The 25,781-nt window shown below is 38.8% G+C and overlaps 1 protein-coding gene across 1 annotated transcript in view; it reads left to right on the forward strand.

Moving 5' to 3' along the window:
• LOC135115224 (putative neural-cadherin 2) overlaps window positions 1-25,781 on the forward strand; it is a 111,466-nt gene that overhangs the window by 201 nt on the left and 85,484 nt on the right. The window lies entirely within an intron of this gene.

Consider the following 25,781-nt stretch of genomic DNA (forward strand, 5'->3'; position numbering starts at 1 on the left):
TATAGTCCTTGGTGATACGAAGAATAGTAGTTGTGATCCCCTTTGTTTCTTCTATTACGGTACGTTTATAAGGGACACTGCGATGTAAGTACCACTCTAGCCTGGATTAATTCATGTGTGTAAAGTCTATAAATGGGCCGTATTCTGAAACGCTTTTGTGCTGCACCTTCACTACTTTCAAAATGTTCTAGTTTGAAGTTACAAGTTTTTTTTTTTTTTTTTTCCTTTTACGGTTCTACTGACATGAAAGAGATTCCCACGTTATGAACAGAAGAAACACTCGTGAGAATCCTGTTAATCATCTCTGTGGTCTTTGGAAATAGGCGTGGTGAAAGAGCAAAGCGTTTTTTAATACGATCCAATATACGAAGGGCAACCTCGTGGATAGACGTGGATAGGCCTTGAACTCTTTCGTGTTTTCTTCTTACGATACACAATTCTTACTAAACCGCCACTAGAATCACACTGGGTTGACTCGGTGGGGAAGGTGTTTGGGGAGCCGCCAAGTACGACACTGCTGCCTAGGGATCGTGCGTGGCAAGGAAAGGTGTCCGCGACTGGTGGCAGAAGTGACGACTCAGCTTTCACTAAACTTTTCTCACTCCGAGACTACAAAAATTTCAAATTCAAGCCCCGAGAAACGTCTATGTTGGTGGTATTCTGTCTTCTCAACTAAAGCGGGCGTTTAAAAACTTTAAAAATAATAAGGGAAAGACAATGCAGCTCAGAACGTTCAAGAGATTTCAAGATACTTATCCTCTAATTTTGGATGATTCTTTTGACCTTTCTTTAGGGACTGGCACCTCAGTGGAACCTTTTTCGTTATCTTTGTTGCCTAATTTCTAAAAGACGCCCGTATAGATGATATTGTCTTTTCAAGTAGACCGTACAAACGGATTTACTACCATATTGATATTGTCTGTATCTTTTCAGCTAGAGCGAGCGTCCAGAGAATTAAAAAAAAAAAAAAGTACAGCTCAGCTCATTGAAGAGTAATATTACTAAGAATTTCATGTTCTCTGTGTCCGAAACGATTTCATGTCGCTAATATCCTTCCTTTTTTCCAGCTGAGGGTGACGCTCCAAAGGGTTACCAGGCGCAGTTTGTAAGGGAAAACTCATCTTAATGCCTCTCATTGAAGGCGGCGCGTCCTGTTTTTCGCTTCTCTTCCTTATGAATATCATCTTCCTGCGCAACAATTCTACTCATGCCCTGCTGGTTTTACATCACGGTTCTTTTCCTCAGGACAGATAAGTGTTTCCTGCAGCACCAAGCGAAGTACAAAACACAATATCGCGTAGTTTAGAGTAATATTTCACGTCCATTTATTATTTTTTTTCGTGTCATTATCTAATGCCATGATACTACACTTGCCCTGCTAGTGTTTTCTTGCTGTCTCGCGGTTAAGCATGTGATCCCTGCGGCGTTAAATAAGTCGGAAAATATAATACCGTTCAGTTAAGAGTAATGCTTCCTGCACATTTCACTTCGTTTATTGTCCAAAATTACATTGAGAAGTTTCTTGAATGCATCATAATATACAGATCACTTATTTTTCTTCACTAACATCTAACGAAACGATTATAAACTTGTCCGCTAATCTTACTTTGTTATACTAGTAAACATGTGTAAGCTCGCTCTCCCTCCCTCCCTCCTTCCCCACCTTCTCCCCCTTCCCCTCCTGCCTCTTCTGCAAGCGCCCGCCCTCATAAGTGGTCGTTAGCCTCCTCGTCCTTCATAGCGTCAGTTTAACCTTTCACCCAAAGAGTCTTTTCCTACAGGTGCTCTCATTCAGTTCTTATTCAGGCGAGACATCAAAGTATTCTGGGTCTCAATATCCAGAAATATGATGCGGTGGAAGCGATGAGAGAGGGAGTGAAGAGTGTAAGAAGTTTAAGGAGTATTTGCGCCATTGAATCTTGTGTGAGTTTCCTGTTAGAAGCTCCAACGCAGGTGTATGTGAATGCCAGGAGAGAGTGAGTGAGTGTGTGACTGACTGAGTGACTGAGTGTGTGTGCTCTTGGTTAGCATTGAGTCTCCCCCTCCTCCTCCTCCTCCTCCTCCTCCATCTTCTCCCGTCATATTCTCCTTACCTCTTTTTCTCCTTCCTTTGAGTTTTCATACCTCAAGTATCTCCTTATTCACACCCACGTGCCGTCCTCCTACACACACACACACACACACACACACACAGAGAGAGAGAGATCAGTAGAAAAGGGAAAAAGAGAAGCTGCTCATATCTTACATATTTTTGTCATTTATTAAACCAAGTAAGAGGAACTAGAGTATAATACAGACTTCCTCTTCTTTAATCAACCTTCCCTGCCGCACAGTTACAATAATATCGCCTTTTTCATATAGTGTACCAATTGATATGTTAATGATGAAGCGGTTTTGTTGCCTCCGCTAATATTCTTCCTCCTACCAGTTGCTCACTCTATGCAAGGGCTTTATCCGTACATGTAAGGAGTACCGGTCTCACGCAAGGGGAGATTCAGTTGAATGAACTCTCCTAAACAGGGTGGAGTCAAAGGCTTTTCATCACATCGACTCCCCTCCTCTAGCATACTGCCTTGATTCTCTCATTCACCACCCCAATGTTGTATCTCTTGCTATCTTATACCGTTGTTTTCATGGTTACTACTCTGTATTCCCTCTCCCTTTCCCGCGGTTTTGCTGCACGAGATTTTCTATTTATTCCCACCCACATCATGTCCACGTTACTAATGTAGGAGTTAACTCTTAATTATTTAATCCTTTTCACTGGTAAGCTCTGGAATTCCCTGCCAGTTTCCGCATTTCCCCCTGCCTGTGACTTAACTATCAAGAGGGAGGTTTAAAAACATTTCTCGATGTGACTTTGGACTGGATTTCGGACTTTCTCCATAAGGGTCTGGCACTCCCACCTTGCCCTTTTTTCCTCTCTCTATAGGTTTGCTTGTTTTCAGTAAAATCATGTAAGGTTTATCCCTTATGGATCATATTGCCATAAGCATTCGGAAGATTTAGGACTATTTCTAAACATTTCCACGTCGTATCTCTTGCATTTAACAAGGTCTTATGGAAGTTATTTATAGTTCCAAGGGTGTTTTCATGATTCGCAGTGATAGCTTGACAAGATTCTGCGTCATCAGTGGGAAACTAACCATGAGAGAACAAAGCGTTTAGGAATACGACCGTAAGCTTGAAAGGAACCTAAAAACAGCAGGGAAGGGATTGCAGCGAATTGATCATTTCTCACCAAGACGGCACAGGATATTCTGCTTCCCTGATGCCTTTCATAGATCAATAACCAAGACACGCATCCTCCAACATTTCAACACCTCATCGCCATCACTTTCAACACGCTTTCCTGGAAGTTATTGGTGATTTCAAGGACATCCTTATATCACTCTAGCAACAACATAACAAGCATCCGCATCAACAGCGGGAAAAACACTCACGTAAACCCGACTAACAACACCTTAGCCTTTGAAAGGAGTCCAATTACTCCTCGTGCGAAGCTAGGACATTTGCAGATACCAGGTAAGGTCTTTGTGGACAAGATCGACCCGAGGAGCGATGCAACACGTCCTCGCCGCGCAAGCTTTTGGCGGAGTGTCTGGCGGCGAGGCGAGGCGGCGAGGCGGGGAGGTCGCAAACTAGACACGGATCTCTTAAGTGGATTTGTTAAAAGGATCTGCTGGAGCTTGTGCCCTGTGAGATGCGGGATTTACGAGGCTGGGTATTAGATTTATCGGCCTTCCACTTCTCCTCCTGCTCTTCTTCTTCCTCTTCCTCTTCCTCTTCCTTTTCCTTCTGCTACGCTTCCTTCTCCTCTTCGCCTTTCGTCTTCCTCCTGTTTCTCTTCGTATTTCTCCGTGTCGTTCTCGCGGTCCTCCTCCTCCTCCTCCTCCTCCTCCTCCTCCTCCTCCTCCTCCTCCTCCTCCTCCTCCTCCTCCTTCTCTTCCTGTCCATATTTCCTTGCTTCTGTGTTCATCCCTCTATCCATTTGCTTTATTTTTTTCCTCTTTGCTTCACTGTTATTCCTCCATTTATCTCCGTTCTGTTTCTCCTCTCCATTGGTTTGCGTGTCCTTGCTTCCTTGTTCTATTTATCTATTTATTTATTTATTTCATTTATTTATTTATTTATTTTTTTTTTTTTGCATTGGTGGGTTTTATTTTCATTCTTCTTTGATTGATTTGTTTATTTTATGCATTTTTTTGCATTTGTGGGTTTTATTTTCATTCTTCTTTTGATTGATTTGTTTATTTTATTTCTGTTTTCGTTTTCTTTTCTTTGTCTTCCTTTGTTTGCCTTTGCTTCGTTTTCTTTTATTTTCTCATTCTCTTACTTTATTTTCCCTTCTCCTTTGTTCACATTCACTCGTTTTGGTATTTACTCCATTTATTTTTATTCTGTTTATTCTTTTGTTCTTTATTTCTCTTTTCCTTGCTGACCTTGTAGTATTTTATGTATTTATTTATTTATTCGATTATTTATTAGTGTGTTTATTCATTTATCTATATTATATTATTCATCTATATTGTCTACATCGATTTTATTTTCATTTGTTTATTTATTGATTTATCTATTCTTTTTTTTGTTGTTGTTGTTGTCCAATTGTGTGCCTTTATTTTTTTTCATTTTTTTTTTCCTCCGTTTTTCTGGTTCCCTCTTTTTTTTCTTCAGTTGATTCGTGTTCTCTTTTCTCTTTATCTTCTCTTCCGTAGTTCTCGTTTTCTTCCATGCCTTGGCTCTCAATTTCGTTTTCTTGTAAGTTTTTATCTTCGTTCCATTTCCTCTTTGCCCTAAACTCCAAAAATTTCCTCGCTTTACTTTACGTTTATTTCCTCGTTACCTCGTTTCAAATTTTGTTTTCTTTTTTTTTTATTAATTCCTCATTTCTCTATTTTTATCTTGTTCTTTACTTTCCCAGTTCACTTTTTTTTACTGTTTCATTCTCTTTTTAGTTCAAATTTCACCTCTCAACTTGTTCTTCGCTTTCTTTCTTCTTCATGCTCTTCTTTATTAATTTTTCCTCTCATTGTTTTCTGTCATTTTAGTCTTCCTTCATCTTCCTCAATTCTAAGCATTACTTTTCTTTTCTTCAGTGTGCTTTCATTCTACCAGGAGCACTTCTTAGTTTAAATTTCAGTTTATTTATTTTTTTCTTCAAGTTTAATGTTCTTTCACCTTCCTCAATTTTATCCCTTCTTTTACTAATACTTCCTTGTCTTTTCCATGGCCTTCTTTGTTTAATCTTCTTGTTTTTCTTTTATTCTTCTGTAATACTTGCTTGTCTGTTTCGTGGCATTCTAATATATAGTTTAAATTTCATCTCTTCCTTTTATTTTAGTCTTTGTTCACCTTCCCTAACTCAATCCTTTCATTTCCTTGCTAGTTTAAATTTTAACAACTTTTTTTTTTCTATTTTACTCGTACTTGTTTGTTTACTTCATGGTCTTCTTAGTTTAAAAGATCACCTTGTTTTCCTTTTATATTCACTCTTTGCTCACCTTCCGCAATTTCATCCTCTCCTTTTGCTCGTACTCTCTCGTCTCAAGGCGGAAGTTTGTTGCCCAGTTTTAAATTGCTGCTGTGTCGACTTCGGGCGAGACGCGACTCATCTGCACCGTAATGGAGTGTTGAGGAGCTACCGAGCACCGGGCCTGGGTGGGGGAGCGGCAGCAGGGAACACTCTCATGACCTGCCGGGGAGGACAGCTGTTTTATTGCTCCTGTCCATCACCTCCGTCTTCGCGCCAAGAAAAATAAAATAACAAGGAAAAGAAAACCATAATCTCTTATGTACCCAGCTGTATTATTTTTGAGGTTCTTTGAGTGTCTTCTTGAGAAATTCGAAGCAAAGACAACGTGTTATTTTAAGACTGCCTGGCATTGGTAGGATGAGAATTTCAACGAGGAAAGACAAATTTTTGGAAACTACATAGAAATGGAATTTTGTTTCGCTTCCCTCGCCAAAATTGGAAGACTTTTCCCAACATCCACACAACAGCTGCGTCTTGGAGGGACTGCCTGACTGACCAAGGTACTGGGAAAGAAGTGTGACGCAATAGTTTTTGTATTCCCTCCTGCCTTTGACTTAAACTATTTGAAGAGGGAGGTTTCAAGTCACTAATTTTGGGGTAGCACTTTTTCACCACGCTCTTTGGGGACTGATACCTTCAGTGGATCTTTCTTTAATAGCCCTTTTTGTTCTCCTAGGTCAGCGCCCTTCTTACATAGAAAAAAAAAATGATTAAGTTATGACGGCCCAAGCTATAATTCAATCCAGTTATTGGTCGAGAGTATCGCCTTTGTCTGGGCACTCCTTCACGCTTTCCTTCTCACAGTCTGGATCTTCCGTGTTGGTCCTTCTCTTTCCTTTTCTTCTCTCTAACTGGTATAGATTGACCAAGTTATGGCGTTCCAAGCAATAGATCACCTCAGGTCACTTTTCTAAAGCACTGCCTTCATCTCGGCACTTCCTCGCATGTTCTTTCTCACTCTCCCGTTCTTCACTCTTCTTCCTTCGTTTTCCTATACTTTTTATTGCTAAAAATTTATATATTGTCATATGACGCAGGTTGGAGTGAGCGTCACCTCTCTCACCTTGAGCCAGGATCGAACTCCCAAGCTTTACGCACTGGCTGAGCATTGCACCAAAACCAGTTGGCCTCCTATTTCTCCCTCCTCTTGTTTAACTTTAGGGTAGTTGTTCCTTATCGGTCGCTCCCATTCCTTCCAGGCGTGCGCCACAGCCTCTGATAAACCTTACGATTCTCACTATTTTTTTTTTTTTTATGGGAGGGGGCGGCATACTGTCAGTGAACCTTAATCTTGTAATTCCATGCCTTCTTACTCCCTCTACTTTCATTTTCGTCTTTTTTTCTGCCTGTATAAACCGATTTTTCTTCTCATAGCATCCTTACCAGTGAAGAGAGCGGCACTGTCCATGCGACCCATTCAGAAAAAGATATAGTTAAGCTTAAGCTATAAAGTGAAATCTACGTGGGTCTATTAAAGGTTGCTTCTGTATGTATAACTTACCACCGCAGACAACAGACAGCGTGATAATCAGGTTTAGGATAATTATGCATTTGCACGTGTGCATATGCAAATGCTTATTTTTGAAGCTGAGTGCATATTCTTTTTTTTATTTTTGTTGTTGTTGTTGTTGTTGTTGTTGTTGTATTTGTTGTTGTTGTTGTTTTTATGGCATATTCATGGAAAATTGCGGGTATTATTAATGAATGTTATACTTGTTTATAGTACTTCAAGTCTTAATATGTTCTTATAATAATTAGGGCGCTGGGCGGTGACGTGCTTGCTGCTCGCTAGGGTGTGGATAATTGACCCTTGACTAGCTGGTCAGTGAACGCTGGACAGCCGTGCATGATGGATGATTGCGATAAATGATTGCGTTAATACATTGTGTTCCGTGATGTAAACTGTTATGAAGAGGCAGTGAATATTTATTTCGCTGTATAACAATGCATGTTTAACTGCATATGTATCAGTTTTCACTGCTTATTTTGTATGCCCATTTCGCCATTTTTAAGTGGATAATTATGCTAAGCCTAGTGATAATACTCTTTTAAAAGACTACGCATTTTAAGTAGACAGAAGAGTGCAGTAAATAAAACATAACATAAGAAAATAAGTGACCTACATGTAATAGTTTATGTGAAAAAATGACTGTCTGTATCTGTTTATCATCCCCATCCAAAATTTGTCAAATCTTTTAATTATAGCTAACTGACTCGGCACTAACGATCTGAATATCAATTCCATTACACCCATTTACCACTGTATTTGAGAACCAATCAGCAACTCCCATGGATAGGGATAGGCACATGTATGAGAGTATGTACTTCATTCATTATTAGGTGAAGAATGTCATGCGGCTAAGAAAGACCTGAACAACATAACACCGAGATCGTAATTTGTCTGCATCTTTGTACTGTGCGAGAATTCAAGACTTTGTATTTTCATTTTCTTGCGGAGTTTAATGGGTGACATTTTTATTTACTTTGCTGTCTTCAGTTTAATTACCGTAATTTTGTTTCTTTTCGTATTTGCGTCTTGGTGATGTAAAATGATTCACTGGTTTTATATTTTCATTTATTTATTTTTTTTTTTGTCTTTTAGTGAGTTACTTTGTCTTCTTCATTTTTGCTTTACTTTTCTATTTTTTTTTTTTTTTATTCCTTTAAGTCCTCTGTCGTATCTAATTTGAGACACGTTCTTTTCTTTCTTAATACTAATTTATTCCTTAATTTGCTGTTATGTGTAGACTATGCTCTTGTATTTCATTTATTTATTTATATGTATATTTATTTATTCATTTCCGAGTATGTTCCCTCCACCAGTGGTCGACGGTGATAAGAGTGTGAATGATGTGTGTGAGTGAGTGACTGTGAGTGCGAGTGTGTACCATATATTATCCATTATATATATGCATATGTTATCATGCACACAAACACATGAACATGCACCCCTCTCCTCTTCACAACTCACCTCACTTCCCTAGATGTGTCTGTCCCTTGGGGAAACATCTGGACTCACACCTTTCACTAACTGTCACCTCCACCTCCTTTCCTTCACAACCACGTAACAGATGTAAGTGACTAGTGGACGCCTCTCGGCAGGATGTATATAAACTTAAGGGTCATAAAGAGGCAGTTAGCATAATCATTATATTTCGGAGGCGAGCACAGTTTGTATTTTCTCACTACCGTAATTACCTTCACCTTCCTTCTCCTATCACATAAAAAAAAAAAAAATATTTTAAACTTTTAACTCAGGAATTCTTGAAAATTTGACGGCGGGAACCAACGCTCATTATTTCTCGAAGTTTAAAAAAGTTTCCATCTTTCTCTCTTTACTCCTATTTTTCATTTACCTTCCGTCTTTATTTCCTTCGTTAATTCCTTCCTCTTTTAGTAGAATTTCATATTTACTCGAGATCTCACGAATTTTGCTGGATTCTCGCGGAATTCTCTTACTTCCCTTAATTGTTTAGCTTTTTATTGCTGCTTTTATTTGCCTTCCTTCCTTATTTCCTTCGTTAGTGTCTGTATTCTTATTAGTGTCATATTTCTCTGGTTTATTTTGTTCGTCCCTGTTTCTCTCCTGGAATTCTCTTAGTTGTTGTCGTATTTTACCTTTAATTCTTGCTTAATATTAATTTATACTAATTAATTTTCATTAATGTTTTACGATTACTCTTTTTTTTTCTCACTTTCTTTCGGTGCCAAGATCTATTAGTTTTCGTTCTCCATTTTTTATTGTTTTCTTAATTTACTGTTTTGTCACCTTTGCTCCTTTATAACAATTTTCATCTGTCTTTCTTTTATCTTATTCTTTCCTCTGCTTTGTTTGTTTCATGTATTCATTCTTTCGTAAATTCACTAATGTATTGTTTTAACATGTGCTAATTTTCTTTTCTCTTCATTTTTAGCTTATTCTTCTATGTAGCTTCTGTGTCATTTATTCAGTCTTTCTTTAATTCTCTTTTTTTTTTTTTTTTTTGCTCGCGTAATTTTCATCGGTCTTCCTTTCATCTTATTTTAAACTTTTGTGGTGCTTCTGTCATTGTCATTTCACTTATTTTATTTTGGTCTAGGTATTAATTTTCACGCGTCTTCCTCTTATGTTATACTTCTGCGCTGCTTCTGCCTTGTGCCTCGTCTCTTACACTGTCTTGGAACATATTCTCACATTTTTACCTGACTACATTTTGACTCATTCAATTTTCCTTCGCGACCTTGTGAAGAAAAGAGCGTCCTTTCCTCTTGAGTGCATAGCTTTCTTTCTACTTCATTCTCTCTCTCTCTCTCTCTCTCTCTCTCTCTCTCTCTCTCTCTCTCTCTCTCTCTCTCTCTCTCTCTCTCTCTCTCTCTCTCTCTCTCTCTCTCTCTCTCTCTGTCGTGCGTTTCGGAGGTGAAAATATGCGAAACATCCTTTGACAAATCTTCTCAGCGTTATACTCGTATTTCTCTGTCGACGGCGTGATTACCTCGATGCTTTGTGTGTGTGTGTGTGTTTGTGTGTGTGTGTGTGTGTGTGTGTGTGTGTGTGTGTGTGTGTGTGTGTGTGTGTGTGTGTGTGTATTTCTTTACCTCTTTCATTTTGTCTTCCTTTTCTTTTTTTTTCTTTTGTCTCTTTATCTTTTGTTTATATCCGTGTGTGTGTGTGTGTGTGTGTGTGTGTGTGTGTGTGTGTGTGTGTGTGTGTGTGTGTGTTACTTTCTATGCTTCTCATTTGTTTTTTTGTTTCTTTTCACTTCTTTCAATTCTCTCTCTCTCTCTCTCTCTCTCTCTCTCTCTCTCTCTCTCTCTCTCTCTCTCTCTCTCTCTCTCTCTCTCTCTCTCTCTCTCTCTCTCTCTCTCTCTCTCTCTCTCTATCTCTTTCTCTTTTTCTCTCTCGTATCCTTTTGTCTGCTTGTCTCTCCTTGCCTGTCTATCTCTCCAACTGTGTCTATCTATATCCATCTATCTGTCTGTCTATCTGTCTGCCTGCCTGTGTTTACCCATCAACATAGAGACACGTAAGAACACACGCTAATCCCCGGAGTGGTGTCAGGTATTGAGATAAAGGACTGAAGTAAGCCAGGCCAGCGCAGCACGGGGCCCTCTCCTCCAGGCTATTCGAAGCGATGGCACCAACTTGCAAGGTCACCGCGTATATTGTGCTCAAGATTGGGATGTCGCCTCTTGCTCTTCCTGGTCTTGCTCTCTCTGCTTCTCCTCCTTCTCCTTTCTCCTCTTCCTCTTGGTCTTCCTGTTTTTTTTGCTTTTTTTCTTCACTTCTTCCTCTTGCTCTTCCTGTTCTTGCTTCTCCTCCTTGTCCTCTTCCTCCTTCCTCTTTTCATTTTTGCTTTCTGAGTCCTTCTCTCTTCTTCTCTTATTCTTCTTATCTTCTCTGCTCCTACTCTTCCTCCTACTGTTCTTCCTGTTCTTTCTCCTCTTCATCTTTCTGTTCTTGTGCCTCCTCTTCTTCCTCCTTCCTCTCTTCCTGTTCTTGGTTCCTCTCCTCTTCTCTTTCCTCTACTTCTCCATCTTTTTTTGGTTTGTCTTGTCCTTCCTGTTCTTGCTCTTCCTCTTGTTCCTTTTTCTTCCTCCTCTTCTTCCTAATACCCTTGGTTCTTCTTTTCGCAAACAAACTCGTGGAGGTCAGCCAGTTTCTTGGTGTTTGTTCTTTTGTATTTCTTTGTGTTCCTCTTTCTTCTAGTCGTTTTTAGTCCTCCTCCTCCTCCTCCTCCTCCTCCTCTTCCTACTCCATGTACTCTTCCTTTTCCTCCTTTTTTTTCTCGTGGTACTCCTCTTCCTCCTCCTCTTCCACCTATATCTCTTCTTTCTCCTCTGTCTCTGTTTCCTCGTTCTGTGTCTCTTCTTCCTCTTCTCTCTCCTCTTTTTTCTCCTCCTCTTCCACCTGCATTTCTTCCTCCTTCTTTCGTCGTACTCTTCTCCTTCCTTCCTCCCTCCCTCCCTCCCTCCCTCCCTCCCTCCCTCCCTCCCTCCCTCGTCCTCCTCCTCCTCCTCCTCCTTCTCCGTTCTTCTCACCCTTCTTGTGTCGTTTTTTCCTCCCAATTAATCTCGTCACTCTGATGCGCAGCGTTCATCACGGGGAAACTTAATTACATCTTGAGTTAGACGCCTTGTTTTTCCTTCCTAAAAATAAGCACTGATGAGCGAAGATGCGTTTTTTTTTTTTTATCTTATTTTCATTGTTTTCTGTTTGTTTGTTTTTTGTGTGTGTCTTTGGGTTCTTTTTATGTGTTGTTTGTATGTATAAGAAAGTGTTTTTGTATGTATGTATGTATGTGTGTGTATCTGTATGTATTTTTTTTTTTACTGGCTCTTGGTTCTTTTTTTAGTGTGTGTGTGTGTGTGTGTGTGTGTGTGTGTGTGTGCGTGTACTTGAGTTTATTTCTGTTTTTTTTTTTCCTGTATAAGAAAATGTTTAGTGTATGTTTTTTTTTATGTATGTATGTATGTATGTATAGTATAGTATATCACTTTGTATTATTATTTTTTTCTTCGTTTTTTGCCCCTTCTCTTTTTTTTTTCTTATTTTTGCTATGAGAGAGAATATGTTGTGCTCTTTGTACTCTCTGTTCCTTTCCCTTTTTCATTCAGTGTATTTTTTTTTTTTCATGTATTAGTTCACCTTTGTTTATTAATGCTTATCACCGTTACTGAGAATCCATTACCTTTCTGCATAAGGGAAAGAACATTTTTGCGTGTTATTTAATATAATATGCAATGTTATTTTTTTATTTATTTTCACGCTTTTATTTTATTTTTTTTCAGTATACAGTGGATGCTTTGTTTTCACCTTAACTTTACGTAAAGCTGGTTTATTTTATTTGTAAGAGAGAGAAAATGATGTTGCTTGTGAATTCTCTACCCAGTGCTTCCTCTTTTAACCTTTTTTTTATATTTAACGCTTTGTTTCACTTCCATGTATCTACTGCCTATATCAGTGTTATGTTTCCTTCATTTCAGTTCCGTGCGTATTATTCTCGTTATTGCTGTTTGGTTTATCTATAATAGTTCTTAAGATTTAGTTTGATCGAGTCGGTTTTGAAATATGTTGAAGCGTATTTCCTCCTAATCATTCGTTTGTAAAGATGGAACAAACCTAACTGCTTTCATTCTCTCTCTCTCTCTCTCTCTCTCTCTCTCTCTCTCTCTCTCTCTCTCTCTGGACAAATTACGCAATACTGGAATTTATCATATCTTTTGTACTTCTTTTCAAGTTTCCAGTAATTTTTCTAATATACTTTTATCTTCTCGACCTTTGCTGGATATTTCTCTAGCGGTTAACCCTTTGATGAGTTTTTCCATAAGCACCACCAGCTTATCAGACATATATTTTTTTGTCTCTTGAATAGTTGTGTAAGCTGGCATTTTCTTTTGAGCAGACGCAATTTACCTTACACCTATTTTTTCAGCACCCGCAATTTACCTTACACCTATTTTTACTACTAAAGCCTTTCGAAGAGTTGTGTAACCTGGGAAAGGCGAGAGTAGGTTCATATTCTCTCCTTTTTTTTTTTTTGCCTGTGTCTGTGTGAGCAGTTAATCCTTCCACTGGTGTATAATTTTCTATTAAGCACCTACAACTTGTCAGACAATAATCTTTTATACTTCTGAATAGTTATGTAACCTAGAAGAGAGAGAGCAGTAACCTAATATTCTCTCTTTCGTTCGCCTTAACACAAATCAATCAATTTGTCTTTCGTTCCTGCGTTTTCTTTTGAGTTGTAAACCCTTTCACTGCTTCACCATTTAATCCACAGATATCTACAACATGTCAGACACCTATTTGTTTACTCTTGAATAGTTATATAATCTAAAAAAGCCAACGATGATTCCTCTCTCTTTTTTCATGAGCATCTACGATCTATCTGATACCTGTTTTATTTATTTATTTATCTTTTACTAGAGTCACTTGAATAGCTAGGTAACCAAGAAAAGTCAACATTAACTCCCTATATTCTCTTTCGTTCGTCTGTGTCTATGTGAGCACGTCTGGGTGTTGTGAAGGGTAACAAAAGACGATCGTAGAGGAACATCAAGACACCTCATAAAATAAATTGCCCTTTCTCTCGAATCCTCTTCCATGGTTCTTTTATGGGAACAGCTATAAGTGACTTTTTTCTTCTACTTTTTTAACTTTTTTATGCCCCTGGCCGCCCTCCCTTATACGTAAAAAAACAGTAAAACAGTTGAAATATATAGTACGGGACTCCCCAAGAACGACGTGAAGAAGGATTGGGATAAGAGGAAGTTTGTTCAGGGGAAAACTTTTAACCTCGTGGTGATAATCTTCAGATGAGTTGAGGATCCTGCATGTGAAGAAAAACATATATTTCGTTGAGGAAGATGAAATGGTGATGAGGGTTTTTAGAAGCTTTGGGGACACGCGAGTTTTAAAGATCATTTTTACTTCCTCTCGTTGACTGATTTACGATTTATCTAGAGTATTTTTGTTTGTTATTTTGTCTTAGTTATTTCTATCTATCTCTGTCTTTAGTATCTTTGTGTCCGATTGCTTATCTAACTGTTCTTTTTTTATTTAAACGCCGATATTCCTATTACGGCTATTCTTGTATGTTTTATGTTATTTAATTTATGTATGCCTCTGTCTACATTCAGTCGTGTTCAGAGATAGAGGATGATGGAAAGGCGGTGCTGGTCTTCAGAGGCGGCGAGGACACACGAGTTTTACAGATTATTTTTACTTCCTCTCCTTGATCGGTTCATGATTTATGTTTGTTTATGTTCGCTATTCTCTCTATTTGGTATCTTTGTGTCGCATTCCTTATTCATCTATCTATTATTTGTCTATATGTCAATCTATCAATTAGTTATTTACCTTTTTTTATATAAAGAAGGATCTGCTAAGGACAACAAAAACAGTAAAAATAGAAAGAAAAAAAGACCCACTAAAGATGCCAGTCTATAAAGAAAACCGTCAAAAGAGTATCATTAATGTATATATTTTCTATTTGATGCGTAATTACGTGAATATCTATGAAGTATATACGTCAACCACACAAGTATATTTTGTATTTGATGCGTAAGTACATGAATATCTATGAAGTATCTACGTCAACCACACAAGTATATTTTGTATTTCATGCGTAAGTACATGAATATCTATGAAGTATATACGTCAACCACACAAGTATATTTTGTATTTCATGCGTAAGTACATGAATATGAAGTATCTACGTCAACCACACACGTAAGGAAGCAGATATATGCATTGTTCTATAATATCACTTTCGGCACTTTAGCCTCAGTCAGAATACAATAACTACCCTTTATTCTGAATGTACTCACACAACACTTAGATAAGCCGCGCACGCATTGCATCCAGGATCAACACAAATACAACACTTAACTGGGAAGATTACGAGAGAGATGCATTAGGATCATATTAGGGGCAGAATATACAGATGATGATGCTGCCTTGTCTAAACTCAAAATAGATCACCATATTAGTCGAGATTTTATTATGGGTACTGTAGCGATCAGAACAAAAGTATTCTTCTCCGTTTACTTGCATTATGTCTTGTATTTTCCCTCAATTTTTAGTGATATGGTGTGTTAAGAATATATCAGTTAGTGCATTATACAGGGAGACTCAGCAAATCAAAGGACTTGGAATTGAAGAAGAGGCAAAATACATGTTCATAAACTATAATTTGGTTATTGACTTGTTTGTTCATTTCCAGCATTTACTGAGGTTATTTTTTTTATTTACTTATTTACTTGTTTACATATCTATCTATTTATCTGCTTATTACTTCATCTATTCATTAATTTATTTATTTATCCATTTTACCATTTTTATTTATCTATTCATTCATTCAATTGTTTATTTATTTTTGTTCCCTGTGTCCCATAAAAAAAAAAACTCGATTATTTGTGTTCCAACCTCAGTGCAGAATCCAGTTCCTGATAAAAAGCTTGAACTGCTTGATTGCTTTCAGGCTTTTTCCGAGACTGCTGCGAAGTACTTTCATAAAAACTCTGCCTTCCTTTGTCCCTCCAAGTGGTGCCAATATCTCTCCTGGCTCATACTAACAAAGGGAGTGGTGTGGAATGTTACGCTGTTGTTATTCTATTTCCTCCCAACAATGTAGCTGTGACTTATTTTTATTTGTTTCCTATTGCGTAGCTGTTGTCTGTTTGTCATTGTAATTAGCTTTCCGATGTTAGTATTTGTGTATTATCGGTTCATCATCTATTTATGTGAGATTATCAGTTATCTATCTTCTTTGCTTCTGCTCTACATATCTCGCATTTATCGTTACCTGTTACCTATTACGTACTTATTGCCTTTCTGGCTTTCATTATATTTACCTTTCCGTTGTTTATTTATAATGTTGAAGCATTATCGGTTCGTTATCCATTTATGTTTGAATTTATTACAGTTAATCTATCTTTCTCTACTTTTAACCTAACCTAACCTAAGCTGTTACCTATTGTTAACTGTTATGAATCTAATAATTATCATGTTTTCTCTATGAACGTATTTTTGGTACATTGTTTATAAACGTATGGATCTATAACAGTTTCCTACCCGGTTTTAGTATATACAGATGTCTTTATTTATCTAGTATGGGCCTGATGTGTATCCATTACCTATTTATCTATGCATCTATGACAGTCATATATCTGCCTCCGTTATTTATGTCATTGTCTGTGTACGAGTACTGGTTACCTATTTATCAATTTACCTGTTGCAATTTTCTATCTGTCTGCTTATATCTATCTGTTTATGTCTATCTTTATTTATGTAGCTATCTCTGTCTATCTAGCAGTCAATCTATCTATCTATCTATCTATATTTACCTATCTGTCTATCTATCTATCTATCTATCTATCTATCTATCTATCTTTGGTCTATGTCTTTTTGTTTGTGCGTTTTTCAGATTGTCTGTCTATTTCTCTTTGTCTATGTATCTATCTATATATCTATTTGAATATCTTTATCAATGAGTATCTATTAATCTATTTCTACTTACTTATCTATCTATATATCAACCTACCTACCTAACTATCTACTTTCCTACCAATCCATCTATGCCATTAACTTTTCCATTCATCCATCTACCCATCACTCATCTCTCCACACGCCCCTTAACTCTATTATGCCAGTCAAGCACACTCCGTCTATCTAACAGTTTACCTCACAATTCTCCTCCCGAGTTTCCTGTGTTCGGTCTAAACTTCCCTTTTGTTTTGTTTCCTTCCTTCCTTCCTTCCGTCAGTCTCATCTGCCTCGGTTCCCACAGTTAGTCTTTCATATATTTTTTGCAGCCTTAAAGTTTTCACCCAAATGTTTCCTAAATTACAGTTATTTTAACCATTTCTCTCTCTCTCTCTCTCTCTCTCTCTCTCTCTCTCTCTCTCTCTCTCTCTCTCTCTCTCTCTCTCTCTCTCTCTCTCTCTCTCTCTCTCTCTCTCTCTCTCTCTCTCTACTCTCTCAAGCCTGCCAGAGAGAGAGAGAGAGAGAGGAGAGAGAGAGAGAGAGAGAGACAGAGAGAGAGAGAGAGAGAGAGAGAGAGAGAGAGAGAGAGAGAGAGAGAGAGAGAGAGAGAGAGAGAGAGAGAGGGAGGGAGGAGGGGAGAGAGGGAGGGAGGGAGTGAGGGAGGGAGTGAGTTAATCCACTTTTCCATTAAGACATGTCCTGTGTCGTTTATTTAATACCAAGTCATGTGGTAAGACCCACACACACACACACACACACACACACACACACACACACACACACACACACACACACACACACACACACACATCTCTTCCCCTTAAAAACTCAAATATATTACCCTAGTTTTATTTACTTTTTCGCTTTTATTTTAATTTCAGTGCATGCGTTACGAAAAGGAATTACAGAGACAATTTACACCACTATCGCTATTTTATTACACACATTTCGTGCCTTCCTAGTCTATTTGTTTCATCCATTTTTTATATATATTTTCTTCCTTGCCATTTGTCCGAGGATAGACAGATATATAGACTGAGCGATGTAATTGTACTAATGGAACAACGTGTTATGGTATTCTTATCTCTCTTTATACCTCTCTCTCTTTTTCTCTCGCTTTCCCTTTTAACCACCGTGCATTGTGTTGTCACCCCCCCTCCCCATTTTTCAACACGTGGGCGACGTAAAAGGCAGGGTCGATATGTGGCGTGGTGGTGACGTTTATTGGCTCAAATGCATCCGTTCACTCAACAATTCTCCGGCTGTACAGTACTGGGAAAACTGACGGCGCGAGTCGTGTGTGTGGGTGAAATGTGAGTGCAGACCCGCTTCGTCATTATTACATTTGTGGGTTTTGTTTCTTTCTTTCTTTCTTTTTTTTTTTTTTAGGTTTGCATTTTCAGTTTCCTTGGAGGCTTGTTATTATGTTATTTACTGATTTTCGCATTGGGTGCTACGTATGGCGATAAACATTTATTTAAAACTTCTTTCCCATTCATTGCTAACATAATGGATCTTTTTTATTTATCTATTTTCTTTTCTTTTTTTTTTCTTTTTTCTTGCTTTTTTTTATTATATGGTTCCCCTCGCGGATTCTTACTGATACATTTATAGGCTATTATTTTTTATTCGTGTTGTGTGTATGGGGTGAAAGTTAATGTAAAGCCATCTCGTTTATCATTTGCTGCCTTCGTAAAATATTTTCCTTTTTTCTTCTTGAACAATTTTACACATAGTTTTACTTTCCTTCGCGAGTATTTACTGATTTACTCATTTCTTATTGTTTACCTGCAGTTGTTCATTAGTTTTTTTTTCCTTTTTTATTAATCATCAATCTCAGTTTTTTTTTTTCTAATGTGTTAACTTGTTTATTAATTTATTCAATAACGTAGACATCTCGAAAACGAAAAAGAATAATTTTCTTCGTTTCGTTTCTGCTTTGGGAGCGACATTTCAATCGAACTTTTTTTTTCCACTCACTTTTCGTCCTTACCTTCTCTCCCTGACATACATCAAGAGAAAGAAACTCTGAGGATCCATGTCACCAGGTCCAGTGAATGCCATGCCTATAAATGCAATAGATATTGATATATTAAGCCCTTTATATCAATTTTACAACGATGACCTTTCTCCATTAACATTCACAGCACTGCAGAAAAAAAAAAAAAAGGAACAGAAGGCTAATTTTCTTTTAAGCCACGTAATTATATAAGAGACTACAACACACAGAGACTCGTACCTGCAGATGATTATGGACTAAGTTGTCTAAGAGTAAAAAAACATGAAAGCATAAGAAAACAAGAGAAGCTGCATGAAGCTGTCAGCCCTACACGTGGCAGTCCCTGTACTAAAACATACTTACCTATTTCCACCTATCACTCTCAAATGTTTTAAAGCTCCCTAATGACTACATGGTTACTGAGTCTACTCATCTACTACTCTATTTGATGGTGAATTCCTTCCTATCTCTTTTTTTAAATCTAACTTTGTCAAGCTTGAGCCGACTATTTCTTATCCTACCCTGATTAATGACTGAGAATTTTGCTTATGGAAGAGTTAAGATCTCCACAAAGACAGAGAATAACAGAGGATGTCATAGGGAGAGAGAGATTCCCCTTGCTTGTTACCAGCTCTTGTCAGGAACGTTTTGTAAAAGACGATATCACTTCTTAGAGTAATTGTACGTGTATATCCACCGCAGTAGGCCTTGACATGTCTCAGTGGTGGTCAAATAAGATCCTGGATATAGCAGCGTGTAGAGGAAATGCTACAATTAATGTAGCTTTTTTTTTTTTTTTGGCGGGGGGAGGGGTGGGGAAAGGTTTGGAGCGGTTAGTCTGCTCTTGTGTTGTTTGGATGGTGATGATAGTAGTAGTAGTAGTAGTAGTAGTAGTAGTAGTAGTAGTAGTAGTAGTAGTAGCAGTAGTAGTGGCAGCGATGACAGTTCTTTTGTTTCTTTAAAAAAAAAAAAAGAGACGAAAAGCAACGACAGTGGCAGTTCTTTTGTTCCTCTATTAAAAAAATTTTTTTTTAAATAAACAAGCAGTGTATTCAACTTTTCCATTGCGTTTCTCTCTTCCGTACCACCCAAGGAGCAGAGAACGAGACTGAGAGGAGCTTTGGGCTTTACTCTCCTGCCTCTCCCTCTCTCTCTCTCTCTTTAAATAAAGCAGTGCAGTTTATTGCAATCTACCTCGAAAGGGCCAATAGTTATGCTGGTATTTGTTCTCCATTTGTGTTCATTTTATGTTGCAAGGTAGGAAAATAGAGGAGAACGTGGTGGTGGTGGTGGTGGTGGCGGTGGTGGTGGTGGTGGTGGTGGTGGTGGTGGTGGTGGTGGTGGTGGCGGCAGCGGCGATCTCCTGTCTCTTTTCTCCTCGTTTCGTGGTATTTCGAAGTCTGAGTTTTGGAGGAAATCGTAAAGAGTACTTTTAGCCATTCATTTTCATCCTGGAGTTCGATTAAGAATTAAATAGATTGCTGATATCATAAGACTGTTTGGGTACTTTTTCTTCTTTTCTCGTATATTTTCTTCCTGTTTTTTTTTTCTTTCCTCTCAACCTTTTCTGATCCTTTTCTTCTGTATTTGTTTTATTTTTCCCTCTCTGACTGTCTATCTCGTTACATTTTTTGTATCTATTCGTGTATCTGATTACATCTATCTTCTTTTTTTGTTTTTTTAAGTTTTTTTTTCCATTGTTTTCCTTTCCATCTCATTGTGTTCATGACTTAAGTTTTTTTCTATTTACACTGAGTAACAGAGAACAATTTTCTATACGCGAAAAGTAACATTTTCGTATATTTAGAGAACGTTTATGTGTGGTACTTTAGTATGAGTGAAACGTTCTTTTATATTTAGGAAGAAATATTTATGTGATATGTCTAGGTTTGTGGGAGCAGTTTATTTATTTTTTCTTCTATTCCTTGTGTATTTTTTATCATTATTTTTGTGTTTGTGTCTCGATTTTATACATTAGTTTCTAGTATGCTAATGCTTCTGATAACGTTGAGTATGTGCTGATATTACTGGTTGTGTGTGTGTGTGTGTGTGTGTGTGTGTGTGTGTGTGTGTGTGTGTGTGTGTGTGTATGTGTGTGTGTGTCAGTGAAGCATCCTCCGCGTAGCTTTTCTTTTTAAGCAGTTTTAATTTTGCTCGTTCTTTTCTTTCTGCCGTACTTTGACTTTTGTTTACTGTTAATGAGGCCGTTCATTAGGCGCGGTCAGAGAGAGAGAGAGAGAGAGAGAGAGAGCGAGAGTGTGTGTGTGTATGTGTAGTTTTCTTTTCTCTTCTTTTCTAGCGGCGCAACGTAATAGTTTTGTTTAGTGCAGTGAAATAATTTTGTTAGTGGGAAATATAACTTCATTGTTGCTTTGATCAGTTTTTCTTATTTGTTGCTTCACCTATCCTCTTGTTTTAGTCTCTCTCTCTCTCTCTCTCTCTCTCTCTCTCTCTCTCTCTCTCTCTCTCTCTCTCTCTCTCTCTCTCTCTCTCTCTCTCTCTCTCTCTCTCTCTCTCTCTCTCTCTCTCTCTCCCAATGATGAGTGAATACATCGTGTGACTGCCTGGCTTAATGAATGATAACGTGATTTATGAGCTCAAGACAGGTTCCAACCCCATCATTTCCATATGATTGAATTGAATATAATTCTCGAACAATTAAACATATCACTTCGTATTTATGGACTCGATGCTTTTAATCGTTCACATAATTTTCAGTCAGTGCAAAAAAAAAAAAAAAAACGTGTCGTATATTTGTTGTGTTGTATATGGTCGTTCTTGAATGGCCACACAGTTCTCGAGAAATGAAGCCAGTGGAACGAGACGAGCGCCAAGGCCACTAAAAAAAAAAAAAAGCTCATAGAAATTGTATAATAATCTCAGTGGGTTTTTTTTTAATAATCCTGTTGAGACAAAGTTTTATGAATACTGACTAAAATCTTTCAAACGCTATGGTGCTAATGAATACTGGCTAAAATATAAAAGTAACCTAACCTAACCTAACGTAACATACTCTAACGTAACCTAACCTAACCTAACCTAACCAAAAGTTTTAAGAATGCTGGCTAAAATCTTTCAGACGTTATGGTGCTCGAAAAGTAACCAATTATCAACACTTTCTTTTACTTCTCAAAATGTGAATATCGTGACAGAGGATAAGATGGGTAAAGAATGCATGAATACGAATACAGTGGTTGCTGAGCGTGTTTGAAAGGTTCTGTGGATGAAGCGTGATGGGCGTGAATTAAGATGCTTGTGTTGTAAACCCGCTCAGTCACCATAGGCAGGACTTTTCCGAGGCGCTCTCATACTGAATTGTTCCTGCACCTCACTGCACTTGTTTATTCCACTTACACAACGAAGACTGTCCCCTTCAGCCAGCCACGTCCTTGTCTTGTTAACTCGTTCCGTTAGCAATACTTGCCTACCAGTTTTTCAAGTTTTTCTCTTTTTTCATTAATAGTTATACGTGCACGTCACTTTACACATTGAATATAATTTACACATGCAGTATATGCCACCTTCACTGAACAAAGGACAATAGAAAACAAAGGAAGCTGCATGAAGCCATCAGCCCTACACATGACGGTCACTACATGAAACGTGAAGACTGTTTCCTTGATCCACATGCTTGGGAAACACAACAGACGACACAGCACACTTCCCTTGCCTCTCTCTCGACCTTAAGCTTAACGTTCCATTCTCCGCTGCCGCGTCATTCAGCTGTCAACACTTCCGCAACTCTCCCTCAACTATCAGGCGGACGATCACCTAAGTTGCCGCCTCGCCCCGCCTGCCACGCGCCGCTGTCTACTGGGAACAATTGCATTCCCTCCCTTCGCGACCTTCTGGCTGCCTCCCCCGAGCTGCACGAGGAGGAGAAAGAGAGGAAGAAAGGATACACTACGCTCCCTTTCCCTAACTGCAGAAGGTGGAGGAAAGCAAAGACTAAAGAAGGAGGAGGAGGAAGAGAAAAGGAAGAATTTGATTCCCTGACTGCAGAAAGACGAGGAGAAGGAAGGAAAGACTAAGCATCCTTCTCCAATTTGCAGGAAAAGTAGGAAGAGAAAAGGAAGAATTGAACTCCCTTATCTTAATTGCAAAGGAGGAGGAGGAAGGAAGGACTAGACATCCTTTTCCTAACTGAAGGAGGAGGAGGAGGAGGAGGAAGGAAGGAAGGACTAAAAAGGAGAAACAAAAAGAAGTAGAAGAAAATGGAGGACCCGTCATGTCACTTTGGGTGGTCGTACTGGTGACGCGTGGTGGTCGTACCGGTGACACGTGATGGTCGTACTGGTGACGCGTGGTGGTCGTACCGGTGACTGACGCAATCGTGTAGCGCAGCTTGATCCATTTACTTTGACATTTGCGATCGAGCGAGGCGAGGCAGCTGGGAGAGAGAGAGAGAGAGAGAGAGAGAGAGAGAGAGAGAGAGAGAGAGAGAGAGAGAGAGAGAGAGAGAGAGAGAGAGAGAGAGAGAGAGAGAGAGAGAGAGAGGACTTTGACAGCGCTTAATATCCAATATGCTTCGTAAAACCTTGCATTCCCGTAAAAGCTTTCAAGTAAACTTATTTCCCTTCCTTTCTTCTCACCTTTTTTCTCTTTTTCTTCCTTCCTACCTTCCTCCTCCTCCTCCTTCTCCTCCTCCTTCTCCTCCGTCTCCTTCTCCTCCTCAAAAAATCACGGAAGGACCAACAGTTCTGGTATTGTACATTCTTCCTTTGTGTTTCTTTGTGTTCCTTTTGATTTTTCTTCCACTTCACTTATTTTTGAGACTGCCAACTACCACCACCACCTCCTCCTCCTCCTCCTCCTCCTCCTCCTCCTCCTCTAAGCGTCCATTGCCTCGTCTTTACCTTTCCTTCCTTCCCTCATACCATGCACTCAATCTTCCAGCTCCCAAAATAGCATCAGATTGCAACGCGCTCCTTTATAAACAGCAAAACTCAATCCTCTTTCGTCCCACACGCGCGAAATTCAATGCATGTAGCACGCAATTAGACGAATACACCAAATGGATACACGTGTAGTATATCTTTAAGAGAGAATTAGGCAAGTCGGTTTATAGAATTTTCATCTTCATCGGCCTGTTAGTTAGTCGTTATTTGCCTCGTCAATATAAGATCTGAATTAAAGATACTGTGTCTGTTCTACGTCTCTCTCTCTCTCTCTCTCTCTCTCTCTCTCTCTCTCTCTCTCTCTCTCTCTCTCTCTCTCTCTCTCTCTCTCTCTCTCTCTCTCCCTGGTATCAATTTCTATCAATTTTAACATCATCTGCAGGCCTCGAGGCAGAAGGATGATGGTGATGGTGGTGATGGTGATGATTGATGGCTTGTTTTGAATTATTGGATATATTTATTGTGACGCGACAGTGAACGAAGGCTGCTATTGTTGTCGAAACTGCTAAAGATAAATATTCCATTATGAAAAGTTGCCCTAAATTAAATTCATCGATTCCAGTTGAGTCTGCAATAAAGAGGAAGGAGGAGAGGAGGAGGGGGAGAAGGGGAAAAGAGGAGACGAGAAGAGAAGAGAAGCAGGAAGAGGAGGAGAAAAATAAAAAGAGGTGGAGCAAGAACAAGAAACGAGAACAAAAACCAGAACGAGATAAGAAAGAACATAGAAAAGATTTAAAAAGAATACAGAGATTAGATAAAAGACAAAGGGAAAAGAAACCGAAGGATAAGAAAGAAGGAAAAGCGGAGAAAAGAAAAGAAAAGAAAAGAAAAGAGGAAGGAACTACGGAAGGAAGGAAAATGTGAAGATAGAAAAAAGTACGAAGATTAGATAAAAGAGAAAGGGATAAAATCAAAGAAGAAGAAGAAGGAAAAGCGAAGAAAAGAAAGAAAAGAAAGAGGGAAAGGAACTACGGAAGGAAGGAAGGAAAATGTGAGGATAGAAAAAAAAGCACGAAAATTATATAAAATGAGAAAAAAAAAAAACAAAGAAGAAGAAAGAAGGAAAAGCGAAGAAAAGAAAAAAAGAGAAGAAAGAGAGGAAGGAACTAAGGAAGGAAGGAAAGAAGATGTAATTAAAGTTTGAAGCTTCTTCCTGCAAGTCAATTTTCCTACGTCTGTGTGGCACCAGATCACTTTGTTGTATTAAATTGTCTCTTTTCTTCATCGCGGCGCACCTTTATCTCCCCTGCCGCCGCGTCCCAGGGGTGCCAGGAGCTGGTTGACGCTGACGCACGGATCGGGGCGGCAAGTTATCGCGGTGGCCAGGTGAGATCATTGATTGCCGCCCCTCTTCGTATTAACACCTGTATTGCATTGACTGCCGCTCCCCCCCCCTCCCCCTCACACCAACACCTGTATTGGAGTGATAGCTGCTTTCTGTTGGTTGGGGAGTTTGGCTTGCGTCTTATTTGCTTGTGCATTTGTGTTGCATTGTATTGCGCTTTTTTTTCTTCTTTTTTTTCGTGTCTGTGTGTGTGTGTGGGGGGGGAAGTGTTATGGTGGTGATGATGGTGAATGTGATAACGTCGGCAGTAATGATAATAATAATAATAATAATAATAATAATAATAATAATAATAATTAATAATGTCTCGTACTTACATGCATACACATACATATACCAACCCTTTAGTCTTTGTATATCTTATTCCCCTTTTAATCTTACCTTCTGTACTTAATTCGTTGCGTATTTCCTCTCTTCCTCCCTTTCCCCTCCTTTTCCTTTCATCCATGTACATAAACACACATACACACCAACGGAAAGACAGACAAACAGACAGACATCAGACAAACAGACAGACAAGCTCAAAAAATGCATGAAAACTTCCTTCTTGAGTACAACTAGGAAAAAAAATAGAAAATCAGAAGAATCCTAGCGGGAAAAAGAGAGATTGACGGGAAGGATGGAGGAGGATCAAGGGTCGGGCAGCACTCAGGGCGGGCAAGATTGTGGTGGTGTAACGTGTCATCAAGGTGCAGTTTGGTGAGGGTCCCTTGTTGGTGAGGGTTCCTTGGAGGCTTAATGGTCGCTTGTTTCCCCGCAGGCTGAAGGGTCGTCCATCATGGGCTCGCTACTCTTGTCTGGTTCACTCCGCCGCCCCTTCGTCTGGTGTACTCTCACTCTTTGGCTTGTATTCTGAAACGCTCTCCTCTCTTGCTACGACTATTTTCAAAGGCGACAGAGATGATTAATAGGTTTTCTTCAATGGTGTTTCTTTTCTTAATGCTATTTTTTTTTTTTTGTGTGTGTCACTAGGATCATGAAAAAAAAACTTTCTTACGCTGGCTTGTATTCTCAAACACTCTCCCCTCTTCCTACGACTA

The sequence above is a fragment of the Scylla paramamosain genome, chromosome 2 (genome assembly GCF_035594125.1).
Source record: "Scylla paramamosain isolate STU-SP2022 chromosome 2, ASM3559412v1, whole genome shotgun sequence".
NCBI lineage: Eukaryota > Metazoa > Arthropoda > Malacostraca > Decapoda > Portunidae > Scylla > Scylla paramamosain.